General features: G+C 47.6%; 1 protein-coding gene across 2 annotated transcripts in view; it reads right to left on the minus strand.

The window, feature by feature from the left end:
* Baldspot (elongation of very long chain fatty acids protein baldspot) overlaps window positions 1–19,301 on the minus strand; it is a 221,603-nt gene extending 202,302 nt beyond the window's left edge. Inside the window, exon 1 of one of the 2 annotated variants that reach the window (XM_050195808.3) lies at window positions 18,958–19,301. The gene's annotated coding sequence lies outside the window, so the exon portion shown is untranslated. The remainder of the gene's footprint in view (window positions 1–18,957) is intronic. The other variant, XM_050195807.3, reaches the window with a different exon arrangement.
* Window positions 19,302–26,428: the final 7,127 nt, after the last annotated feature.

Consider the following 26,428-nt stretch of genomic DNA (forward strand, 5'->3'; position numbering starts at 1 on the left):
TTCTTTAATTCTATCAGCAAATACAAGTAATTTGCCCCTTGGTGTCTTTGTTTCTTGGCTTCTTACGATATGACTAAACTGGTCATGCAGAAGCATGCACGCCTTTGCATGCAGCTGCTGTGCCGCCACACGACCTTTTCTTGTCCCCTGCAAATGCGAGAACACACACATGCGCGCAGAAAGACAAGCTTATGTCCCTCGCAGAAGCTGACGACAAATGTCGCTTCTTTACAAGACAATCTGTCGGGTTGAGTATACCCTCCGATTATGCAGCCAGACTGGGTGAATGTATATAAGAGGCAGGCAGCTGCCCTGGTGGAGGGGCTCTCCTTTAAATGTTTTTTGTCCGTCTTTTCTTTTTTTTTTTTTCATTGTGCCACGCACTTCAACTTCGCAAGGCATATACCCCAAGGTCCTGAAATGGTCTACACGCCAACGCTGCTCGCAATGCCTCACGTCCAATTCATAAGGTCAAATTCTCTAGTATATGAAAGTCATTTGGCCGCCTATTTAAAACAGCTCACTAGTATATGTGCCAGAAAATTGCCCACTTCTAACCCCTGAGCTAAATTACTCGATGAGGCGGCCATTATTTCAACTAGAAATGAAAATGCTCAGTTGAATAAATAAAATAATTACAATAATTATACTTTAACTAATTATTTACGGAACATATATCAATATACGAATTGTAGCTAGTGAGTTTGCAAGGCATATCGACTTGGAACGAATTCTGAGAATGGCACCGGTGTTTATATATGTGCCGTCAAACTTGAGGTAAAAATGAACTGTTGTTCCACTTATTTTTTTTTTTTTTTAAGAAAACGCTGTTTTGTGCATTGAAGCACAAAAGTAACTGGAACGACAATGCATTTCGTCGGACACTTCGAAAATTAATATCTCGAAACTGGTATATAGCCCTGATAATTCGTTCCAAGTGGATATGACTTGCGAACTGCCCGGCTACAACTCGCACATTCAAATCTGTGCTGCAAAATAATTCAAAAATGAATTAGTGTAGTTAGGTTAATTGTTCATTAAAAATTTTGATTTGTCTTAAAAGTAATGGCCGCCTCATCGAGTAATTTAGCTCAAGGCTTAGAATTGTGTTATCTGTCACAGGCAGCTTTAAAAATTTGGTGCAGCTAAAGAAAATAATAAATAAATAATAAACACGGTATAGGTTACGTAATAACACTTCAAGCAGCTGTTGAAGAGGTCGTGAAACGCCCTTTGCGGAACTTCGTGAGCATGCACACGCATATGGTAGGCCAACTGCCGCGCATTTTTCTTCTAAATTCAAAAGCATTAAAAAAAAGAATGCCTCTGTGACGGCACCGATTCCATGTCCAGGTAGGTTGCTTGAAGAGACGGTAAATTACGCTAAAACACACTTTTCTGTTAGGTAATTAACAACGTTTTACTGACCAACTTGTTTAATATATTTCACAACAGGCCACATGACGCAACATCGGTATTGAAGCCAGGCGGAATGAAGTTCATGTAGCCGAAATCCTGATACAAGTACCAGTTCCAAAGTATTCCGACCCCAACGTGTGCTAAGAAATCCGTTGACGTCACAGTTAGTTCAGCGCGGCAGTGTGACAAGTAGGCATTTGGGAAATGTAAAGAATCTGTTTGCACTGAAATAAGATAGAGCCAGTTGGGAGTCTTGTGTGGTGTCGCTAATCGTCCAAGTTCTAGTTCGGGACGTTAAAGCCTAGAAATCGGTCTTTTCAACGATTGCTGCGAGAGCGCTTTAAATATCGCCCGATACCGGCGCGTGCATACTTTTTCCTTCATTCGAATGCTTGCTTTGTGGAATATATACTTGAATCGGGTCACATGAAAGTATTGCATCGAAGGTTGTACGTGTGGTCCTAGGTGGTGGCGATGTTGCTACAGGCAGGGATGGCCTGGATGGCCTGGCTGGTAATTGCTCCGCCTCCAAGCTCGAAGGAGATGTCAAGACTTCATGCAGTGACATTTATCCGAGGAGACGATTTGAACGCCGTGCTGCAGGCACAATGTCCGAATAGAAATTTTTTTTTAATCTTTCATATCAAGGTAGACGCGAACAGCGACCTCGTTTGCATGGCGGTATGAACCTGGGGCGGAATTCACTAAGTTGCGCTGTTCGTACGCAATTTCTTAGCCAAAACGTTCTTACTGTGAAGTAAGGGTGCAAACGAAGTGGCAGCGCATTAAACTTAACGGCGTCGTACGAGAGCCAGGAGGAAGCAACTATCGGATTAAACGACAAGAAATGAAGGAAGTGCGGACAACTGATAGCATGATGGCACATCGTGCACATGTAGTGGAGGCTATATTATTACGGCAAACCACTGCACACCCTTATTCGACAGCTTCCTTTTCCGGGCGTCTGCTACGGCGCCGACGAGCGCAACCACGCTCGCCGGTTCCCCGCACCGCCGTCAGAAGGATTGCAGTGGGAGTGTTACGCGTTCTTCTCACATTTCTGCAAAAGATAGGACTGATGGACACATAGTCACATATCTGGCGCAGAAGGAGACGCTCAGGCGGAGCAATTGCCGGCCAGGTCTGCCAGGCTGACCCCGCCTGTAGTAACATCCCCGCCACCACATATTACAAAGCGACTAAATGTAATTATTTCGATACTAATTACGCAAATGGAAAAAGAAACTGCATAATATATGGTTAACATGGGCGTAAGGCAAGGGGCCCAGCACCCATACGTTCATCGGTATGGTATGTGATCGCGCTGCACACGGTCGGTTGCAGGTGAGGTTCTAATGCCGCGCATAGGCTCAATATCAGCTCCCTCGGCAGCCGGTGCCCTCTAAGGTGCTGGTCGACGACGTTCTCGAGCGCCTACCGACAACGAAACGCGCACTGCTTTCGCTTAAGAACCCTGTGGTACGTCAATGGCGGTACGTGATTTTATACACCATTTCTTTTCAAGGGCCCTCTCACCAGGCCCCATAGCAAATTTTGGTTATACGCTGTAAGTTGTTACGTGCCCTCTAAGGAGCGTTCAGCCGCAAGAATTTGTCAATCTGGTTTTTTAATAGTCGAGATAGAAATAGTTCAGTGGGCTTCTTCGATTTTCCACTTCTGGCTACCTGCGGGCTGCCAGAGCCAGCCAGAGCGTCTTCGTTTTTCTCGGGTTGCTCCGCCCACCGCGTGACGCACTCCCGCCGGGCGTTCGTTTTGCTGGACGGTTCTCGCTACCCGCGGGCTGCCAGAACCTGCCAGGACGATTTTGGTCTGGCTGCTCTCTGGAAGTTCTCTGGCTAGCAGGCCATCTGCGCAGACTTCACGGATTGCAACGCGGGCGCTTGAGGACCTAAATTTACCTCGCTCAGCCAACTGTCTACGGTCATCTTCGGATTTCCTTACTTCTAGCGTTATCTTTTTAGTTGCTAACGCACTGTTCCGCATTGCGAAGCGGTGTGATACGAGCAGTGGTGAACCGTTTGAAGCTTTTCCGTGTGTATGTGTGTCTGTCCCCAAGGCTCCTTCGCGGCGATCAGCGCGCCGCGCTCTCATGCGTGCATGTTATCTGCATTGTGTTCCACGCAAGTTGTAGACGCTCATTCACACATATTGCGGTACATTTTCGGCTCGTCTTTCTCTGGTGGTGTTCCTTTTCACATATATCGCGTATGTACGCGGAGATATCTCCTTTTTCTGCAGTTAGCGAAGGCGTTGCAGCTAGCCCGTGTTCGCGTCCGTCTCTCCGTCGTATGCTGGGTGGCAGCTCGAAACCGATATGTGTTCGAACTGCAGGCCGTTGATCTAAGAATGCAATGATTGAGTAATAGGCACACCTACATTAGACACACGTACATTGGCGCATTGCTCTCATGATCGCGACCAATGTTGTTTTTCGTGTGAAACGTTTCCCTCGTCACAGGCGGCGTGCATTTTCATGCGCCAGCCACGTCCCCAGCTCCTTAGGGTCCAAATGAGAAGCACCATCAGCCACAACAAACTTTCTGAAATCGAAGCCCAAGCAGGTCGGCACGAAATTTTATGCGTATGAGACGTACCCGATATCCTGCTTTTTCATGTCTTGTGAAGTGATGACACAACGCCTACTCATCAATGTCGCCGGTGGGCGACGTGATCGCAGGTCGGCACGAAATTTTATGCGTATGAGACGTACCCGATATCCTGTTTTTTTCATGTCTTGTGAAGTGATGACACAACGCTAGCTCATCAATGTCGCCGGTGGGCGACGTGATCGCTGCGAGCAGGGATCCTCGAGCTATCGCTTTCGAGTATACAATCACTTACGCGCGATTTCGCGTCTTGTCATCGGACGCGTCGGGGGCCATCTATTACGCTGCGCAAGGTGAGTTTCGCCCAGTGCGCGTCCTGCGCCGAGTCGCGCGAAATCGTACGAAAGTGATCGTATCCCTGAATGCAACTACATATTCTCAAACTGGCAACGCATAAATGGGCCGACTACGCCGAGCGCGCGCCGGCCTTGCCGGGTGCTGCCATGCTCGTAGCATGTTTACATTTGGCCAGCTGTCCCGGCGTTCGATTTTGCAAACTTCGGGCAGGTTCGGGTTGTCTTGGGATCCCAGCCCACGTGACTTCCTATCAGGACCGGAACTAGCTGGCTGCCATCTGGCTGCCAGCGGTCTGCCAGGACTCCGAAAATCGAACAGGCCCAGCCGCGAACCCAGGATTTCAGGAGGCGAGCGCCCCTGCCAAGAGAGAGACTCTCTCCACTTGCACCGCCTAGGCTCCGCAAGCGGAACTCCTTCCCTGCGTTCTCCCATGCCGGACCTCGAGGATCGCGTGACGCACACGTCACGGGCCCCGCCTTCATTTTTTCCCCCTCGCTTTTGCTGCGCGGTGCACTTTCGCTGATGGTATCGCGCGCGAGCTGTTGTGTTTGCCTCGTTTCGCGCAGCGCACGATTGTGCGCGCTGTGCACGAGAACGCCTGACTAGCAGTATGTCAGTCTTACGCGAACGCTGAGGCAGACACAAGCAGATCACAGAGCACGATCGCGCGCTGGAACACGGTAGAAAATGGCATAGTTTCGGTGTCAGCGCGCGCGACTGCATGATGTGGGAAGAAGCAGACGAAACGGAAGTACTATCAAGGTCAAATGAAACGTGAACAGCGGAGGGCGTGGCCCATAGAGTTTCATATTAGTATAACTAGAGGCAAATCTGGCGCTGCGATCGTTCAGCCATCATGGGAATGATGGGAAGTACAGGCTACGCATTGGTATTCTGTTGACTGGAGAACTAGTCTACAAGTATTTTTTGGCAGTTTTGGTTTCGCTCCAAGAACAGTGCAACGCAAAGCTATCTGCCTTTGTTCTGTTGCTCGAAGTGGCGATAGCGCGCTGGGCCAGCGGCTGGGACGATGTTTGTGTCGGGGTGTAGTGTCGAAGCCCTGACGAGAAAGCGACGGCATCGTAAACGTTGAAAGAACATGATTTGACCGTTTGGACCTTGGTTTGTTAAGTGTGTTATGTTGGCGCTAGCGTTACGTGCTTTATGAAACTTCAGTATAGGAAAATTAAGGTACTACTGATACAAGACAGACAGTTGTACTTCTAGTGGCTTGACAATCAAATTTTATTGAGGGCTTCATTATGCATTGCTCGTTTATGTGCTCATTGAAATGAATGTTTTAGGACTTTGAGAACACGAACTTACTTGTAGTAGGAAAGGTTGCCGCTTCCTGGCTGTAGTCTAGTGTCGCAAAATGGGTAAGTGCAAAGCCACGCCATAACGCTTCGGTAGCGGTACGTCAATATAAAATATAATGGAACATACTCGTCGGAGGCGACAAGCGTCCTAGCTAGCACTGCAGCAGATGCGCTTAAAAGTACTCGGAGACATTCAGCAATCGTGACAGCCGACGCAGCCTTTCGAAAGAGCGAAAGAGTTCGTAAGTGCCTGTCATCTGCGGGAAGTCTCGCGTTTGCAGCGAGCAGGCATCGTAGCAGACACGACTCTTCTGGAATTCATCTCAAGGGAGCAACACTTTCTCACAATACAACATATTTATTTCCATAAATACTTGATGAGTATTTTTGTATAAGTACATGCACGGTTGTTATTGCTGTTGTAAAAATAAACAAAAAATATTCTCTGGCATTAAATCGGGAACAGAATCGCACAAGAATGCATACCCTGGTGTGCCCTGTTGATAAACCATAGTAAACCGTGCTTCAATCTCAGTCAGACAATGTTTATGTAATTTGTTGTACATTGTATAAAATACTTCAGAAACAAAATTAATTTTACGCGATAACATTTGAGTATAGCTTCGTTTACTGCGCCACAAGCAGATGCCACTAGTCTAAAGATCGAAGTCAATCCGAAGCCTGTACTTCCCATAATTCCCATGTACGTTAAGGCAACGCTCATGAAAGCCCCCGTAGACACTAGCGCCGCATTTCCCTCTAGGGTATTTATTTGGAAACTCTATGGCGTGGCCTAAGCTTAAGTGAGGGTATAGTGCGCGCCGTCCAGTCATCACCACTGACAAACGCGCACATCTCATTTGGCCGCACGGCGCTCTTTGGGAGTAAAACAAACGGCCACAAGCGCACGGCATGCCCCCGCCGGCCATCGTTGCGGCTGCCAGCGATACCGCGCTGCGCAAGTTTGCCAATTGAAAGATTGAATGCGGCGCACAAACGGCAAACCACATGAGCGAATCTATGATGATGACGATACAAACTGCACCCCGCGCACCGCTGTTCGCGCCGATAGCACTTGTGGTTCCGGCGAATTGTGCGACAACACTCGCCGTAAACTGCAAATTTTAGCTTCTGTTCTCTATTATCTTTATTTTCTCCCTTTGGAATGTAAGAACCAGAAGAGAAGCGAAAATATCTCCCTATAGGGGCATCGCGCTGTGCGGTGTCAGATTTGGAGTCGGGCTTGGAGGACGATCGGAGGAACTTGGGGCGACAGGACTCGGCGAGCAGGGTTTATTTTCAGTATATACATTTTAAACAAGTGATACATTTACACAGTCTAGCGTGACTCCCAAATAAGAGCCCGCAAGACGAAGCATACAGCAAACGAGCACACAGCTCACGAGTACATTGACGAACACAGAACACGACGAGGAGCACACTCTAGCCGCCGACAACAGCTGGTTACATCCACTTCGTGTTCTCTAGATCCCTAGGTGAGGCAAAACGTTCGACCTCATCGTAAACAAGCCGCCTCTCTGCGGGACACAGACACGTTTACACACACACGTACGCACTTTCACTGCATCGGAAATGACCTTCGCAACGCGGCCGTCGTGTTGTCCATTGTCCTGCGCCCCCGTAGCCAGGTGGTCACGCCCGACCCCAGCCGGCGCCTCTAAATTCCAGGGCGGACCTCGCACAGTGGCCTCCACCGCTGCCCATTGTCTGGCGTCTTCAAAGGCCCGTGAAAAGGCACCGCAAGGCATCTCCTTCCAGGAAATCCCCTTGCTTCAGTCGAACCGCGAAGGCGTTGGCGATTTCACTAACAATAGCTGATCGCGTTTAGTCATGCGGCACCGAGGGGTTGTTGACGCGGCACCTCGCGGCCCCTGCGAAACGAGTCACCGCGACAGGTGTTGAAGGCTTCCATGGTATCTTCGGGGAAGCTCGCCACGCTCCCAGCTGCAGCTGGCTGCGAAGACTTGCATGTTGCCACCTCGGCAGGCCATCCCTAACAGCGGTCACGCAAACAGGATGTGCGTGCCTGTCAATGGTGATGACTGGACAGCGCGCACTGTATACCCTCGGTTATGCTTCAGCCACGCGCTCGGCTGTTCACGTTTCATTTCACGGTGATCGTACATCTCTCTTGCTGCGGTGCGAAGTAAAACAAATACACCCAGACATTCGGTTTGTGTTTTATTATATCTCTAAACCTCAGTTCGTGTATCGATGCAACAGATTACACAAATAACAGATGTTGGCCTGGAATAATTCTCGATGTCACGAGTCACATACGAGCGACGTCATAGCAAAGACACACGTACGCAGGCGCACTGGCACGCATGCGTCATCCCTCCCGGCTTGGAGCGCGGCGCCCGCGAGAAGAGCAAACGGCGTTCGGTTTGAAATTTCAGCTGTTTCCGCGGCGCGTAGCAATGTAATACTCAGCAGCCACTATCGTTGGTGCGCATTGTATGCACGGCGCTTGTCAGCTCAAAATGGCCGGACCTGGTGAGGGGTACGTTAATGCGAGAGCATTACCTGTTCATTGTGCGACCCCGCCGTCATCAGAAAGCCGAGGCAGAAAAACGGCACACCAATTACGTCATCTTGATCTAATTAAAGAAAGAAGTAGGCACGGTGAGAATTCGATCTTCTGCCCCATTCCCACTGCTACCGCTCCGTAGCCGAGCGCGCTAACCACTCCACCACCGTTGCATTGTGCAACCGTTGCTACGGGCGACAGTGATGAATATGTTTGAGACTGTGCACGTGGCTGGGCTCTGCCTGGTGGGCGATCCACTAGATGACAGAGCGAGCGGCTGCGAAGCGAGCACGGCGAGCTGCAGCCGCTCGCTCTGCCTTTCGCGTTGTCGGGAGCCCACAGACGCCGGGGCCCATGGCCGACGAATAAGATGCAGTGTGCGCTTGAGGTACTCGTCGGACGACGACTACGACACCCCCTTATAATATGAGGTTGAGTTCGCTACGAACCCGATGAAGAAATCTAGTGCCAACACGGCACTAGACTCGGTGACGCTCGGAAAAGTACTGTCATCGCTCGGCAAAGTGGTGTCTACGTGCTGAAAAGTGGTGTCATCGAGAAAGAACAACCAACGGAATGCACGTGAAACACTACTTTAGTGAGAACGCCGCAAATAAAACTCAGTCGAGAGACCGCAATATGGCCGGTTTGTCGTCTTGCTTGTTGCGACCTCATAAGTAGCAACATTACACTCGGAACCATAACTAGAAGTGCTAAACTCGGCAACATTTTGCCACGACATTAAACTCAGCGACAAGTAATGCTCTCGCATTTAGACATCATATGAATTGCTTAGGTGCCCCCATAGCTTTGTTTTATTTTTGTAATGTCATGGTATTGACGTCCCGCTTCATATCACATGCAGTATTGCCGTCCGTCATACGCATACGTTTGCTGACATCGTAGGCCAAAGAATGAACAAAACCGTGAGTAGCGACACTACGTCGCCTCGACTTGATGCTTAATTAAAGCTATGAGCTATGTTATAGAACGCTGAGGCTAACAGCACGGAAGACGACATCGAATTGTGCAACAGCAAGAAGTTTTGATAATTAGAAACGTTTAAGCGTCTTTTCGTTGTTTCATTTCGCATGGAGAATTATAGCGTCAAAAGCGTTGGGAAAAGTAGTCATCCGCAGCCCTGTGAGCGAGATAATGCTCAAACTAGAAAAAAAGAGAAACGGAGAAAAGAACGATTGAAGTGCTCAAAACACATCAATGACAAACTTGACGGTTGTCAGGGACGGTTGTCACTGCACTTCTATTTGCTAACACCCAAAAGACTCATGACGAGTCTGAAAATTCAGGCTATTGCGCGCATAAAGAAACGCAGCCTATCAGACATTGACCAGAAGTTCGCAGCACAGCATTAATGTTATTGCTTTCCACAGCAACGCATACCCTATTACCGTATTTACTCGATTCTAAGCAGCCCTTTTTTTCACGATCGTGATGCCCAAAGTGAGGGGAGGTGCTTAGATTCGAAAAATCTAGAATGACCCCCCCCCCCCCCCTCCCTCTTTTCGCTGCGACATCACGACGAGACGGGTGCGAGAAATAACATTTTATTTTGCAAACATTCAAAAGAAAAATCGGTGCACACAGTGAACCCACCGCTTGTGTCGGATGCTCAGTTACCATCACTGCCACTCGAGTTCGTCGCACCGCTTGAAACGCCGCTCTCGGTATCCCACAGCAGGTCGTCTTCCGTTTCGTCGAAGTGGTTTGTGATCGAGCAGTTCCTAAATGATTTGACCACAACGTCCACTTGGACCCGCTTCCAAACGTCCGAAATCCACTTTGCGATGGCTGATGGGGACGCTTTCTGTAGCTTTCGCCATACATCCGTACAGTCCGGCTGTACGGCTTACTCTCGCCGCGGATGCCATGCCACCTCGGGACTCCGACGGCTCCGGCTCGATGACAAGAGTGAGCAAGCGCGCTTGGCGGCCTTGGCTACGCGCGCTTCCTAACAAAAAGGGGGGTGCTAGATTCGCATGCAAACTTTCTTCCCAATTTTATCGCGAAAATAGAGGGGGGTGCTTAGAATCGCGAAAATACGGTACGCACTAAACTGCTCAATGCAGTTTGAGATGACAAATCATAGTGCGCCACAACGATATAAGCACGCGCCATCCTCGGCTATGAGTCGTGGCCTCTGGGCAAACCGCCGCTACAGCACGTTCCAACGCTTACCCTCAGCTCGAGTGGCCGCAGACAGACATAAAATTAGGTTCGTAAGACTGTTACCCTCCTATTGCAGAAATTTCTTTTTACGTCGGCAGCTGCGATGGCTTTTAAGTTTTGTGAATAGACTTACGCCTTACCACTGGCGTAAGTATTCAAGTTCGCACCTGCGCCACCATAACATACACGCCTTTTTTCGGCTACAGCGCGTCTTTGCAGCGGCGGGCATCGCAAGCGTGCTGATCCTACGAACAGTTCTAGCTTTGTGAATGCGCTTTTTTCGTAATATATTTCATACGCCAAAATTTGTTCGTAAATTCACTTAGTGAATTCCACCCCCGAATCGCCAGCTCGCACTGATTTTTACGCCCATTTGGGTCGTTTGGTTGACTTGTTTCCGAGCGTATCTGGCTGTGTTTACGTTAACTACTCTTCATATGTGAAATGACGTACAGACCAGTTACGTCTGTTTCCGACCTAAATTCGGAATGCGTCCGTGCTTGTTAATTCCTGCATTCGCTTATCACACTTCACAGATGAACTGATAGTAAGCGAGCTTTTTGCCCAAGAAGTCATATTTCAATCATATTTGCGCCCATATTTTAAAGCAAGGCTATTTTCGCCTGCACGCCCGGGTTTGACGTCGCTTCTGGCTACTGCCGGGTCGGTCGGTATCTTGAGGATATATTTGTTGCATATATATATCCTCAAGATACCGACCGACTCAGCAGTAGTAGCAACAAGGCGTTCTCTGGTAAACCTCGATCCCTACTCTCAATACCATGTTCTCTCTGACCCTGCAGTGTGCCCCTCTAAACCCTTATCAACCTCCACGCTTCGTGCGTGCTTTAAACGCGGAAGCTGACAACTGCCTTAGCATAAACGAGACATATGGTCCAGTGTCAAACAAACGACAGTCGCGACGCAGACACTGAAGCACATCTCCCAACGCTACATAGTCAACAAAACTTGCATTCGCGGACAGATAGGCAAAATTTGCCAATCAATTGATCGGGCCCAATCGGGTTTAACCTCCTCGAAGAATAGCCGAACGAAGGCCGTGCCGCAGTGACACAACCATTGTGGTGACAGCAAAGGCGACCCCTTGTAACAGTGAACGAATACGTGTTTAGGTGAAAGGAATATTCGATGTGACCATTACACATTCGTACACTATCGAAACTGTGAAGTAATTATTCTTGTGATCATAGTGCAATGTACGTATACACCGGCGAGCAAAAGGGTACTGACCGCGAGTTCCTAAGAAAAAAAAATATTTTGCATTCCAGACATGTAGCCTGAAATAGAGTAGTAGAATGCACGGTTTGGCCGATGCACGCTTAAATCTCAGGCAGCACAAAAGCACCACATCAGAATATAAATTTTTCGCTGCTGCCATCGCCTCCAAAGCTTTAGTCGTGATATAGAGCGTGCGAACAGGCTTGCAGTCAGCAAATCCACCACCACGCACTACGTCGTGCTGTCATCGCCCGTTGCAAAACCAAAGTGCCTTTGCATTTTTTTTTTTTTACTTATAGCATCTGAATCACGTGACCTCGTTCAGATTGCGCTTATCCTGTTGTGTCTGGTGATCCCTCGGAACAAAGGATGCTTCACCGGCAGACGTGCGGCTGTGGAGTGCTATTAACGCTTCGTCGTTTACTCAAGGCGACTAAATCAGCATTACCTGATGCTTACGGACAAGCAATTATGTTCCGAACCATCGGTTTTTTTCGACCGCCCACAGTCCCCAGCCGGACTACGACTGGACCTTGCGCCGACGGTGACGTGTAAACAATGACAGCTCACTTCACGGCGACAACACCGCCCTCCGACTACCGCGAAGGCCAGTCTCCCGAACCTGACAGATTAATCGTCACGAAGACGTCACTAATTGATTAAAGGGGCCATTGTCGAGGACTCCCGTGGAAACAGCGTCGACAGCAGGTTCACAGTTTGCCACGTGGTTGCCTCGTATTGTGCAACGCTGGAGACCAAGGAGTTCTACAAAAAGGTGGGACGTTCGGGACGGGATATTGTGAACAGTTCGGGGTTTGTGATTGGCCAGTGAATTCCCTCGACGGGTGAACGAGGGAAATAAACGGGATAAAAAAGCGGACCTGGACTGCTGTGAGAGAGGCTCGGACATGCAAAGATTTTAGCATGTAGTGCGCTCTGAAGATGGAGCCGTCTTACGAGCAAATGACATCTGACATCAGGGAACTGCACCACCATGCTCTGGAAAGAGGACGCCACATTATATTTCAGTGGATTCCTGCTCACGGTGGCATCGTCGGCAACAACCTAGCTGACAAGGCTGCCCGGTGTGCCCACGAAGATACCAAGATGCGTCCAATACCTTTGGCGAGGTCAGACGCTGCCAGAGAACTTCGCCTACTTGCGCGCAAGAAGTCCCAAGACCTCTGGATTTCAAGTGGCTTCAATTGCAGATTACGTAAACTGGACCCCACGCTACGGCTACAACTGCCATCTAGCTTTTCCCGCGGCGAAGCAACCTTGTTGTGTCGCTTGTGGCTGGGAGTGGCGTTCACGAACACATACTCCTACCGTATGGGAATGGCCGAGAGCCCGATGTGCGACTCCTGTGGGTGCGAGGAGACCATCGAGCACCTATTGTGTACCTGCCCTCGCTACGATGTCCAACGCCTCTCTCTGCGGGCAACTTTACGCAGACTGGACTCGAGACCGTTCACCGAGTCAAAGATACTCGGACTGTGGTCACACCCGTCACTGGCTCGAAAAGTGATTCGTGCACTAGTGCGGTACTTGAAGTGCACGGGCTTAACAGACCGTTTATAGTGTCCTTGTGTATGGTGTCCCTCCCACACGTATTCAGCGCTTACTCTCTCCCTTTCTTCCTCTTTCTATTCCCCTTTCCCCCCAGTGTAGGGTAGCAAACCGGATGCTGCTCTGGTTGACCTCCCTGCCTTTCCTACCCTTGTTTTGTCTCTCTCTCTCTCGATCCAGGCCAGCAACATCCCCGAGACACCTCCCAGGACATTACCGGGACCACTAGTGAGGCTTCAAATACACGGAATTACGAAGAAATCCCACGTTTCCTCTATTGGCTTGAAACAGCTCACCCTGTCGCATATATTTACACTACATAGTGGGCCTGTACAAGTATATACCGATGGTTCCGTCACACCATTTGCCACAACGGCAGCATTTGTTATCCCACAACTTGGAATTACTAGGCGATTTCAATTAGACCACAAATCGAAATTTACGGCTGCGAAACTTGCGGCAATACGGGAGGGTGTCCGTTTTATGAGGACGCAGACCCCTCATACATGGACGGTGTTCTGCGATGCCAAATCAGCGCTACAGGCGCTATAATGGTTATTTAAAGAAAGGACCATATTACCTGCACATGCTGGAAATCGCCGAACTTCATCACAGTGCCGAGTTAGGAGGCCACGTGATCACTTTTCTATGGTTGCCTAGTCATTGTTGTGTAATTGGCAATGAACTCGCTGACAGTGAGGCAAGATCGCCATTCTCTTACTCCGATGAAGTACGGATTGCCTACTCGCGACCTGACACCAACTCTATGATCAAGGCACTCATGCAGGACCTTACAAGGGCATATAAAGCCCACGATGACAACATCCACAGACGCCTACATATGATTGACCCAGACGGTAAATTCTGTTTGCTCCCGAAGGTTACGCGGAGCAAAACGTCATTGCTACACAGGATTCGACTGGGCGTTGTTTTCACCCGTCGCTACGAGCACCTGATTGTGAACACTGCCAGACGCCTGAAACGCTGGAACATATTGTGCGATTGTCCAGCATATATGCTGAAGCGAAGGACGTTGGAAAATTCCCCAGCCAGCGTTGGCAGGCAACCGCTGTCGGAGGACGCTATCCTCGGCCCATGGCCTGTCACTGCAACTTCAATGCAGGCAACTAAAGCATTGTTGAAGTTTCTGCAGGACACCAAGCTAGACGAGCGGCTCTAGTAGGGCCACTGTCTAATATACATAAGCACTTACCATTTCTCTTACCATCATCACCCATCCCAGTACTTTCACTCCCCTTCCCTCTTCCCCAGTGCAGAGTAGCAGACTAGAGAACACTAACTCAGGTCGACCTGTCTCTCCTGTCAATAAATTTTATCTATCTATCTATTCTTCTCATCGCTCGAACGTCGCTCAGGACCGTTCTTTCTTCCGGCACCTGGCACGGCATCATCTATGGAACTTTCGTGGCCGCACGGAACGCCGACTTCACAACAATCCACCACAGCACAGAATACCGGTGATGCAACACTCGTCGGTGGCGTTTCCGGCAAGCGAACGCCCACAGGCAGGAATTCTAACATCCGTTGTGGATGCGTTTCAGGGCCAGATGTTTCCAACTGAACAAAAATGCCATATGTATGTACCTGATCAAATCAGCGAAGCGATCTGAACTGCAGAACATAGTAGAACAACTGTCTCTTACTCTACCACACGTCGAGCTTGCATGTTGTGCACACAGAGTGAGCTTTGCCGCGGAAGATCCCATCTATAAATACATGGAAAATCACTTTTCTCAATTTTCACTGGACCGAATTTAATGGCGCCTGTTGTAGTTAAAGGAAGAAAAAAAAGTTAAAATCTCCCTGCAGGAAGTAGATCATTAATTTGGGCACTCAACTGTTCCAGGAACATTCTTGAAAACCGCAAAACTTCAAGAAACTCGAGCGTCAAGTCCACAGCTCTGTAACTAGTCAATAAAGAAAGATATCGCTATTCTGCAAACTGCCACCTATTGAGGCATCTAAAATGGACAGAATTGACGTACAGCTCTTAAACACACCCCTAAATTGTGAGTAGTATTTCTGCAATACCCTCGCAAACGATAAGAATTTCACATAAGCTGCACCACATTTGCAAATCATGCCCCATATTTGTCCGCTTGAGATGCTCTAACAGATACAGTTTACAAAACTGCGATCTCTGTTTGTTGTGCAGAGTTAGTATAGGTCGTGCTTTAATTTTTGTAACTTGTTGACCTTCGGAAATTTTTGCAAGAACAATTGAGGCCTAAAACCAAATTCTGCTCCCTTCTGTCGATATGATTCGGCTTTCTCAATTAAATGCAACAGATTTCAAACAAATCGTGTACGGCAAACGGTATTTGCAACTAAGGTAAGCTTACTTCAGACGCATAGGCATCGTCCATCGATCGTTGAGTGTGTATACGGCTTGCAGAAGGGATATCAGTCCAAACAGCATCGATCCCTACACATGCCAAGACGTGGGATCGTTCCCACCTGTGACCAGTTGTTTTTTCATCCATTTTCATTTCCATTAATTATAAGTTCATGAATTCAATTAGCAAGTACAAGTAATTTCCCTTATGCTGTCCTTGGTGTCTTTGTCGGCTTCTTATCTTATTATATTCTTATTATAACGTCTTGTCTGCGTTGCTTCTTGTACGCTTTTTTTTTCCTTTTTATCGCAGAATTTTAGAGTTTGTGTAAACTTGACTCTTCGTTGTATTATTATTAACAAAGCATTGTATAATTGTTTGCTCTTCATACTGTGTAAAAACTTTTTTCCCTTACCTAATGCCCATTCTTCGGGCCTGTAAGGTATCTTGAATATATATATATATATATATATATATATATATATATATATATATATATATATATATATATATATATATATATGTGTGTGTGTGTGTGTGTGTGTGTGTGTGTGTGACAAACTCGCGTACCAATGAAATGGGTGAACCCGAAAGCAAAAACATGCATAAGCCTCAGCGCACGTCTCCCAAAGCGTGCATTGGCTATCGCTTGATTGTTTAAAATCTCGTCCGGTACCTCGCGACTAATTTTCATTAAAGGGAACTAGCCTTCCTTTTTTTTTTTGGGGGGGGGGGGTGTCACTGTAGCAAGGTCTAGGTCTGCAATTTTTCCTGCAATACGGCAGTATAACATTTGGCACTGTTTTGACAAGGACAAAAGAAGGGAAGTTGCTCTTCGTCCGAGGCTGTCGCCAGAAATGTCAAAACATGGTGACTATGACGTCATCTGGTTGCTTCCGGCCGCTGCAGTAATGCAAAGTAGACAGAACTGAACCTACCATCAGTGCGCCGAAGTTTGGGCCATCCAACACAGCTATCGGAAGACACAAGCCAGCAAGGCAAGCGCCGCGCTTCCTTCGTCCAGCGGTTCGCGGCTTGTGAAACGCTTGTTCGAGAACTTCGCTCTCCACACCTGAATATATATATATATATATATATATATATATATATATATATATATATATATATATATATATATATATATATATATATATATATATATATATATATATGCGAGACTGAAGTTCGGAGACACTTCTCTGTCGTGAGAACTGCATGTTTCTCCTTCAATTGCAAAAGCCGACCTGGAAGCGCTGACACCACGACTGAGCTAAAACGTCTGCCCTATTAATCAACTTGCCTAGATAAGAAAGCAACACATTGTAATCAGATGGTACTGAATCAAATGGCATTACGCTGGCGGAAGTCGTACAATAAAAACAACACAGCTCACTGCATGGATACCATCAAACCTCTGCGCTGGCAATGGTTCGTTCTGGCTAAAGTCAAAACAGAAAAATAAAAAGAAAATGAACATGCACACAATGTCCGAAGATGATTCTACTTTTGGCTATCGATAAAGCTGATTCGAAGACACGACAAAAATCCTGCGTGTTTCCCACAATGCCAAGAACAAGAACGCCTTTGCCACACGGATGAGAAAAAACAACTTACAGACTTGCTGACTATCACTAATACGTTCATGCTACCAATACAAATTCATGCGACCAGGGCGAAAGCGTTAGCTGTCAGTTATAGCTGCTAACGCGTCATCGGCCTGGATACAAAGGCTGGTAAACGCTTCTAAAACATGTACTGAAGCAACTTAAAGATTACACGTACAGCACGTATCAAGTCCACGACAAAGTGGAAGCGCTGACATATCAACCAAGACGCATGGACCCCGTCACCTTAAAATACACCGAAGAAGACTTGTAAAACAGCTGGCTGCCAAATACGCTCTGGATCATACCTCCACATCTGTCACGACGATAATGAGCATGCCGCGAGAACAAACATTCGGCGCCGTGTTGAATGATTGACGGCGACGCCAGAGGAACGGCAGCATAACTCATGCTGCACGAAAAAGAGCACGTTGTGAACTCCGAGTTAGTGAAAAGAAGTGGTCGGAATATGTGCACTGGCTTTTCGGTGTAGTGAGTGTGTGATCGGCGATGCAGCGATCGGATGTATGAATTGCTATAGTACACGAAAGAACAGTTCAAGGGCGACCTACATTACATACATTGCCCGCGAGAGCCTGCAAGGCATAACGATGAGTGGTTCTAGAGTAACGAACGGCTCAGCGCACTCGAGAATGCCCCATCAAAGGAAAAAACCTCTCCCCTTTCTCACGTACATTCTGAAGCACGTAATTTATGCCACTTCCGAGCGCTATAGCACACCTGCCTCGTTTTTTTCCTCACTTTTATTATTCATCATCTCCGCGAGCGCTAGTTTAACGACGCAAAAAGCGAAAGAAACGTTTCAGCTATAAATAATAATGCCCCCAGCGTGCGCACACAGCAGTACGGCGATGTCATCCAAATATACGGCACTATACGGCACATATCAATCAAGCTGCTAGCGATAATAAGCAGGAAATTCGCGACAGCCGGACGCGCCACATTACAATTAGTGACGGGCTTTTTTAAAAAGATCATATCATGAGCGGTCTGTGCGACGATGGCAAAAACACGAGGCAGCAAATCTCTTTCTGTTCTTTACTACCATATCATGCAGATCAATCAGCAAAAAAACCGTCACGTATCACCAACACATGCGTCAAAACAGGCATAGAGCCCGCCGCTTAAGCGGCCCAGCAGTGAGCCGCCGAAATGTAAGTCCGAAGTGAGCGACAAGCGGCTGCTCGATTTAGGCGCTTCATTTCCCCCGTATGACGCCAGCGCATCGCATTAACAGACCGTGGTCACGCTGGGGCCGATCGCTTACAAAAGCGAAACATCGTCTGCTGCCGACCGCCGGCCGCGGCGCGGCTAGCGTGCGAACCTCCCGCATTTTGTACTTTCCCTTCCCTGGAAGACTCGCACTACTCTCATTCTCCACAACGTTGTAGAGAGAGGACCCTACCCTTCGAGAGAACGACGGGAACGCCCAAAATATAAATGACCGCTTCCTGACAGACGTGCAGGCACGGATTGCCAGCGTTTTTTGCGAAACTAGCAAACCAATACAGCCGCTAACTTCCCACTGTGATATGTGTATCAGCCACTGCACGGCTAGACTCGGCTCATCTCAGCCTCGCCCGATCGGACTTTCAGTCGGTGAAAGGGAGCTCGCAGGAGAAGCAAAAGCGCCGTTCCCCTTTTTGACAAGCCGGCATGCGGTCGCTTTCGCCGACGATCAATGGAAGTCGCATGCTGTTACGAGCGGAGAGCTCGCGATCTCTACTAGTAACAGTCGAGACTTTTGAGGAATAGGACGGAACTCACCTCCGGAGCTCAGAAGGATAAGCCTGTAGGCGCCCGCGCAGGTGGAACAAAAAATCCGCCGTCTGGGCCGGCGACTGTGGCGTGGCTCGAGGTGGCCCCTCGCGCTGTGCTTGAAAGACGGCGTGCAGGCTGAATGGTGTTGGAGCTTCGCTGAAGTGCAGCGCCTTCAGCGGTGGTCGCGTCGGCCTGCCGAACAGCTCGAAACGAAAGCCTGCAAAGCGTGAACCAACCAAACGATCCCCTACGATGTCGGACCACGCTTAGGAGCAGCACGGTTGGTCGCGGCGCCTCTCTCCGGCCCCGGTCGCGCCATGGGAAGCTGCCGCCGGCAAAAGCAAACGTCACTTCCGCCCAAAGACGCGCCCACGTGACACAAGGCGCGCCGCCCGCACCGGCTGGCACCGGGCGAGAAACATGCTGAGTGCCGTCACTGCTGGGGCGTCTCTCTTCAGTGGAGTGGCGCGTTTGTAAAACATGTGTTGGAATCGTTTTCGTTTGAGGCCTCTGAAAATTCCACTCGTGTACGAGCTGAAGCGTAGCTTATCATTTCATTGACGCCAAGTATTTGCTTTTTCGAGAAAGTTACGATCGCACTGACATAGCGAAATAAGGCAGCATGAAAAAATAGGACCTCTTGGCCTTGTAAATCACCCGAGCTAATAATGCTCGATCCCTCGTCCTATATACCGGATGTTCCAGTTAACTTGGACCAAGATTTAAAAAAAAAACAAGAGCTCTAGAGAAATCGTGTCGATTGCATAGTAGCGGCAGTTGTATTCACTTACAGCCAGTATGTATTTAATCATGAAGTATTAATTAATTAATTTCTTTTAATTAGCAAACTCTTCTATTACTGCTTGAATCGCAAACATGTCAATTACAAAGTTGTATGGCACCTTAAATAACATCCGAATCAAGCATTTATAATCATGCTGAAGTGTGTCTGGTTGTTTTTTCCAAGAAAAAAAAAACGCTAGCGAAATACACCCTTTCGTTCGTATCTTGCCACACAGCAATAATTGTGATCTGTCTTCTCCACATTTCCTTTCTTTAACGCTGCGAGCTCGGTACTTCACGAACGACATGCGCGTTGTCAGCATGACATAGCATTGCCGACAGGAAAGTAGCGGGCGCGGCGTTTTCAAGAAAGGAAACGCAAGCAAGGCAGATGACGATTATCGTTGTGTGGCAGATATACACCCCAAAGGGTTTTAACTTTTTTTAGAGTGCATGAACCTTTTGGGTCGTATCTTGCCATACAACGATAATTGTCATCTGTCTTGCTTGCGTTTCCTTTCATGAAAACGCTGCGCTCGCTACTTTCCTGTCGAGAATGCTCTGCCATGCTGATAGCGCGCATGCCATTCCTGACTTGGAATTACCGGGCTCGCCGCGTTAAAGAAAGGGAAATGCGGACAATACAGATGACGATTATTCACTCTAATAAAGTTTACACACTTTCGGGCTTATCTTGTCCCCAAACGATAATCGTCATCTGCCTTGCTTGCGTTTCCTCTCTTGAAAACTCGGCGCTCGCTACTTTCCTGTCGATAATGCGGTATCAAGCTGATAACGCGCAAGCGGTTCGTGATTAGGAAGTACCGGGCTCGCAGCGTTAAAGAAAGGAAATGCCGGCAAGACAGATGACGATTATTGTTTGGGTACAAAATACAACCCAAAGGGTGTAAACTTCTTTAGAGTGTTGTTGTGTGGCAACATACGACCCAAAGGGTGCAACTGCATTTAGAGTGTGAGAGTGTACACTCTAAAAACCGTTGCACCCTTTGGGGTGTATATTTGCCACAAAACAATAATCGTCATCTGTCTTGTTGCATTTCCTTTCTTGAAAACGCTGCGCTCGTTACTTTACTGTCGAGAATGCTGCCATGCTGATAACGCGCATGCCGTTCGGGACTTGGAAGTACCTGGCTCTCAGCGTTAAAGAAAGGAAATGCGGGCAAGGCAGATGACGATTATCGTTGTATGGCAAGATACGACCCAAAGGGTGCAACTGTTTTTAGAGTGTAAAACAAAATTACACCCTTTGGATCGTATCTTGCCACACAACAATAATCGTCAACTGTCTTGTCCGCATTTCCTTTCTTTGACGCTGCGAGCCCGGTACTTTCACGTAACGAACGGCATGCGCGTTATGAGCATGACAGAGCATTCTCGACAGGAAAGTAGCGAGCGCAGCGTTTTCAAGAAAGGAAACGCAAGCAAGGCAGCACCGGGGCGCCCTTGGGCGACGGCGGTTGGATGAAACGGCGCATCAGGGCGGCCCGGTGCGCAACTGTGCGTTTTTCCGAATTGGCATCATAATCATCATCATCTACTTCATCCTATTTTTATGTCCACTGCAGGACGAAAGCCTATCCCAGAGATATCCAATTGCCCCTGTCTTGTGCTATCTTATTCCAACTTGCGCCTGCAAATTTCCTAATTTCATCACGCCACCTTATTTTCTGACGTCCCCGGCTGCGCTTCCCTTCGGCTCCCATTCTGTTACTCTAATCGTCCACCGGTTATCCACCCGACACATTACATGAGCTGCCAAGCTCCATTTCTTTCTCTTAATGTCCACTAGAATATCGGCTATCGCCATTTGCTCTCTGATCCATACCGGTATTTTCCAGTCTCTTAACGTGAACATTTTTCGCTCCATCGCTATTTGCGCGATCCTTGTTCTTGAGCTCTCTTGCTAACTTCCAAGTTTCTGCCTCATATGTTAGCCCCGGTAGAATACAATTATTGTAAACTTTTTTTTTTCGACGACAGTGGTAAGCTCCCAGTCAAGATTTGATAATGTCTTCATGTGCATTTCAACCAATTTTTATCCTTCTGTAAGTTTCCTTCTCATGATCAGGGTCCCCTTTGAGTAATTGACCTTGATAAACGTACTCCTGTACAGGGCTGATTGGCGGTCACGAATTCTTGTTCCCTTGCCAGGCTATTGAACTTTATTTTGTCTTCCTCATATAAATCTTCTACCATATTTTTACACTTTCTCGGTTAAGGTCCTCAATCATTTGTTACAATTCATCCTCAGTGTTACTGAACAGGGCAATTTCATCTGCAAACCGAAGGTTGCTAAGATATTCGCCGTTGATCCTCACTCCTAAGCCTTCCCACTTGAATATCTTGAATACTTATTATAAGCATGCAGTGAATAGCGTTGGAGAGATTGTGCCTCCCTGCCTTTACCCCTTTCTTGATAAGTAATTTTCTACATTCCTTGTTTAGAAACAAGGTAGCTGTGGAATCCTCGTAGATATTTCCGAAGATATTCACGTATGCCCCCTCTACTCCTTGATTAGGCAATACCTCCATTACTGCTGGTATCTCTACTGAATCTGGTCAGGTAAGTATAAAATTATATAGAATCAGGTCAGTATAAAATTCTTCTGCTGCTTTTACTATATCATCGAAATTGCTGCTGCTGAATTCGCATAAGACTCCAGAACAGAATTCAAATTCTAGCCATGACAGGGACCCCTACTGGCTTCTACAGTTCAATTTTTCGGTGCTGCAATAAAACAGCACGTGACAAAAAAAGCAAAGGGGCATAGGCGTACATACCGTACTTGTGGGAGGGGAGAGAGAGGCAAGGGGGGAAGGTATACAATCCCCCCCCCCCCCCACCTCCGCACACACTTTTGAAAGCGGGCACTCTCGTTTGCACACTGGCAAATACAACAAAACAACGCAGCTCAAGCCAAGTTTTCTTTCAAAATAGCGGCCGCGTAAGTAATGCTCTTTTGTTTGTGTGTTTGTTTGTTTGTTTGTTTGTAAGGTGTCTCCTGCTTGAGCGGCGAAGATTGTCTTCCGTGCCTCGTCGTGACGTGCCATAGCAGCCGACGCGCGAGACGCGCCTAAATTGTGCGTTGCGGAGAAGGCCTATCGTTGGGCAGTTCCCGTCAAAACAAGTTTTAACTTTCGCTGCTTTCCTCATCCCGAGTTCCTTGAGCCCGTGACGTATCCGTCTAACCATCTTTGCAAGCACAAAAGCAGCGCAGCTATATTTAACACAAAGGCGGGGGAATCGGTTCGGATAAGTCATCCTAATTTACTGGTCCCCAATGGTTCACCATGTGTGATTGACAATCAGATCTGTTACTATAAAAATGGCTGTCAATAATGCGTTTTCGATTCTCTTTCCGTTAAAGGAATGGTAATGCGTATATTGTTGTGTTCATATAGGAGGTTGTGGCCAAGTACTGCGCCAGGGTGGCCAATCCTGCTCTGGTGAGGGAGTGTGTTACCGGTTCTGGTCACCGGCATCAGGCCACACTCCAGGCCTGTTTATGCAATTTTATCAACACGCGGATTTTTTTTTTTTTAATCCGGTGGAAAATTGCGCGGCACCGGGATTCGAACCACGGACCTCTTGCACGCGAGGCGGGTGTTCTACCTCTACGCCACCGCTTGGTTCTACCTCTACGCCACCGCTGTCCGCCACCGCTTGGCGGACAGGCCGCCATTGGAATATGAACCTGGCAACGTTTAACGCAAGAACATTATCTAGTGAGGCGAGTCTAGCAGTGCTATTGGAAGAATTAGAGGGCAGTAAATGGGATATAATAGGGCTCAGTGAAGTTAGGAGGCCAAAAGAAGCATATACAGTGTTAAGGAGCGGGCACGTCCTGTGCTACCGGGGCTTAGCGGAGAGACGAGAACTAGGAGTCGGATTCCTGATTAATAAGAATATAGCTGGTAACATACAGGAATTCTATAGCATTAACGAGAGGGTGGCATGTCTTGTTGTGAAACTTAATAAGAGGTACAAAATGAAGGTTGTACAGGTCTACGCCCCTACATCCAGTCATGATGACCAGGAAGTCGAAAGCTTCTACGAAGACGTGGAATCGGCGATGGGTAGAGTGAAAACAAAATACACTATACTGATGGGCGATTTCAATGCCAAGGTAGGCAAGAAGCATGCTGGAGACAAGGCAGTGGGGGAATATGGCATAGGCACTAGGAATAGCAGGGGGGAGGTATTAGTAGAGTTTGCAGAACAGAATAATATGAGGATAATGAATACCTTCTTCCGCAAGCGGAATAACCGAAAGTGGACATGGAGGAGCCCGAACGGCGAGACTAGAAATGAAATAGATTTCATACTCTGCGCTAACCCTGGCATCATACAAGATGTGGACGTGCTCGGTAAGGTGCGCTGCAGTGACCACAGGATGGTAAGAACTCGAATTAGCCTAGACCTGAGGAGGGAACGGAGGAAACTGGTACATAAGAAGCCGATCAATGAGTTAGCGCTAAGAGGGAAAATAGAGGAATTCCAGATCAAGCTACAGAACAGGTATTCGGCTTTAAGCCACGAAGAGGATCTTAGTGTTGAAGCAATGAACGACAATCTTGTGGGCATCATTAAGGAGTGTGCAATAGAAGTCGGTGGTAACTCCGTTAGACAGGATACCAGTAAGCTATCGCAGGAGACGAAAGATCTGATCAAGAAACGCCAATGTATGAAAGCCTCTAACCCTACAGCTAGAATAGAACTGGCAGAACTTTCGAAGTTAATCAACAAGCGTAAGACAGCTGACATAAGGAAGTATAACATGGATAGAATTGAACAAGCTCTCAGGAACGGAGGAAGCCTAAAAGCAGTGAAGAAGAAACTAGGAATTGGCAAGAATCAGATGTATGCGCTAAGAGACAAAGCCGGCAATATCATTACTAATATGGATGAGATAGTTCAAGTGGCTGAGGAGTTCTATAGAGATTTATACAGTACGAGTGGCACCCACGATGATAATGGAAGAGAGAATAATCTAGAGGAATTCGATATCCCAGAAGTAACGCCGGAAGAAGTAAAGAAAGCCTTGGGAGCTATGCAAAGGGGGAAGGCAGCTGGGGAGGATCAGGTAACAGCAGATTTGCTGAAGGATGGTGGGCAGATTGTTCTAGAAAAACTGGCCAGCCTCTATACGCAATGCCTCAAGACCTCGAGCGTACCGGAATCTTGGAAGAACGCTAACATAATCCTAATCCATAAGAAAGGCGACGCCAAAGACTTGAAAAATTATAGACCGATCAGCTTACTGTCCGTTGCCTACAAAGTATTTACTAAGGTAATTGCAAATAGAATCCGGAACACCTTAGACTTCCGTCAACCAAAGGACCAGGCAGGATTCCGTAAAGGCTACTCAACAATAGATCATATTCACACTATCAATCAGGTGATAGAGAAATGTGCGGAATATAACCAACCATTATATATAGCTTTCATTGATTACGAGAAAGCGTTTGATTCAGTCGAAACCTCAGCAGTCATGGAGGCATTGCGGAATCAGGGTGTAGACGAGCCGTATGTAAAAATACTGAAAGATATCTATAGCGGCTCCACAGCCACTGTACTCCTCCATAAAGAAAGCAACAAAATCCCAATAAAGAAAGGCGTCAGGCAGGGAGATACGATCTCTCCAATGCTATTCACAGCGTGTTTACAGGAGGTATTCAGAGACCTGGATTGGGAAGAATTGGGGATAAGAGTAAATGGAGAATACCTTAGTAACTTGCGCTTCGCTGATGATATTGCCTTGCTTAGTAACTCAGGGGACCAACTGCAATGCATGCTCACTGATCTGGAGAGGCAGAGCAGAAGGGTGGGACTAAAAATGAATCTGCAGAAAACTAAAGTAATGTTTAACAGTCTCGGAAGGGAACAGCAGTTTACGATAGGTAGCGAGGCACTGGAAGTGGTAAGAGAATACATCTACTTAGGACAGGTAGTGACTGCTGATCCAGATCATGAGAGTGAAATAATCAGAAGAATAAGAATGGGCTGGGGTGCGTTTGGCAGGCATTCGCAGATCATGAACAGCAGGTTGCCATTATCCCTCAAGAGAAAAGTGTATAACAGCTGTGTCTTACCAGTACTCACGTACGGGGCAGAAACCTGGAGGCTTACGAAAAGGGTTCTACTTAAATTGAGGACGACGCAACGAGCTATGGAAAGAAAAATGATAGGTGTAACGTTAAGGGATAAGAAAAGAGCAGATTGGGTGAGGGAACAAACGCGCGTTAATGACATCTTAGTTGAAATCAAGAAAAAGAAATGGGCATGGGCAGGACATGTAATGAGGAGGGAAGATAACCGATGGTCATTAAGGGTTACGGACTGGATTCCGAGGGAAGGGAAGCGTAGCAGGGGGCGACAGAAAGTTAGGTGGGCAGATGAGATTAGGAAGTTTGGAGGGTCAACATGGCCACAATTAGTACATGACCGGGGTAGTTGGAGAAGTATGGGAGAGGCCTTTGCCCTGCAGTGGGCGTAATCAGGCTGATGATGAATGCGTATATATATATATATATATATATATATATATATATATATATATATATATATATATATATATTACTCTACGCGTATGACAAGGGGTGGCAACACGGCAGCGCAAAGTTGCACAATTCACGTCGACATTAAGGCGAATCAGATTTCACTACATTTGCT

This window comes from Dermacentor andersoni, chromosome 1, assembly GCF_023375885.2.
Source record: "Dermacentor andersoni chromosome 1, qqDerAnde1_hic_scaffold, whole genome shotgun sequence".
NCBI classification, from domain to species: Eukaryota; Metazoa; Arthropoda; class Arachnida; order Ixodida; family Ixodidae; genus Dermacentor; species Dermacentor andersoni.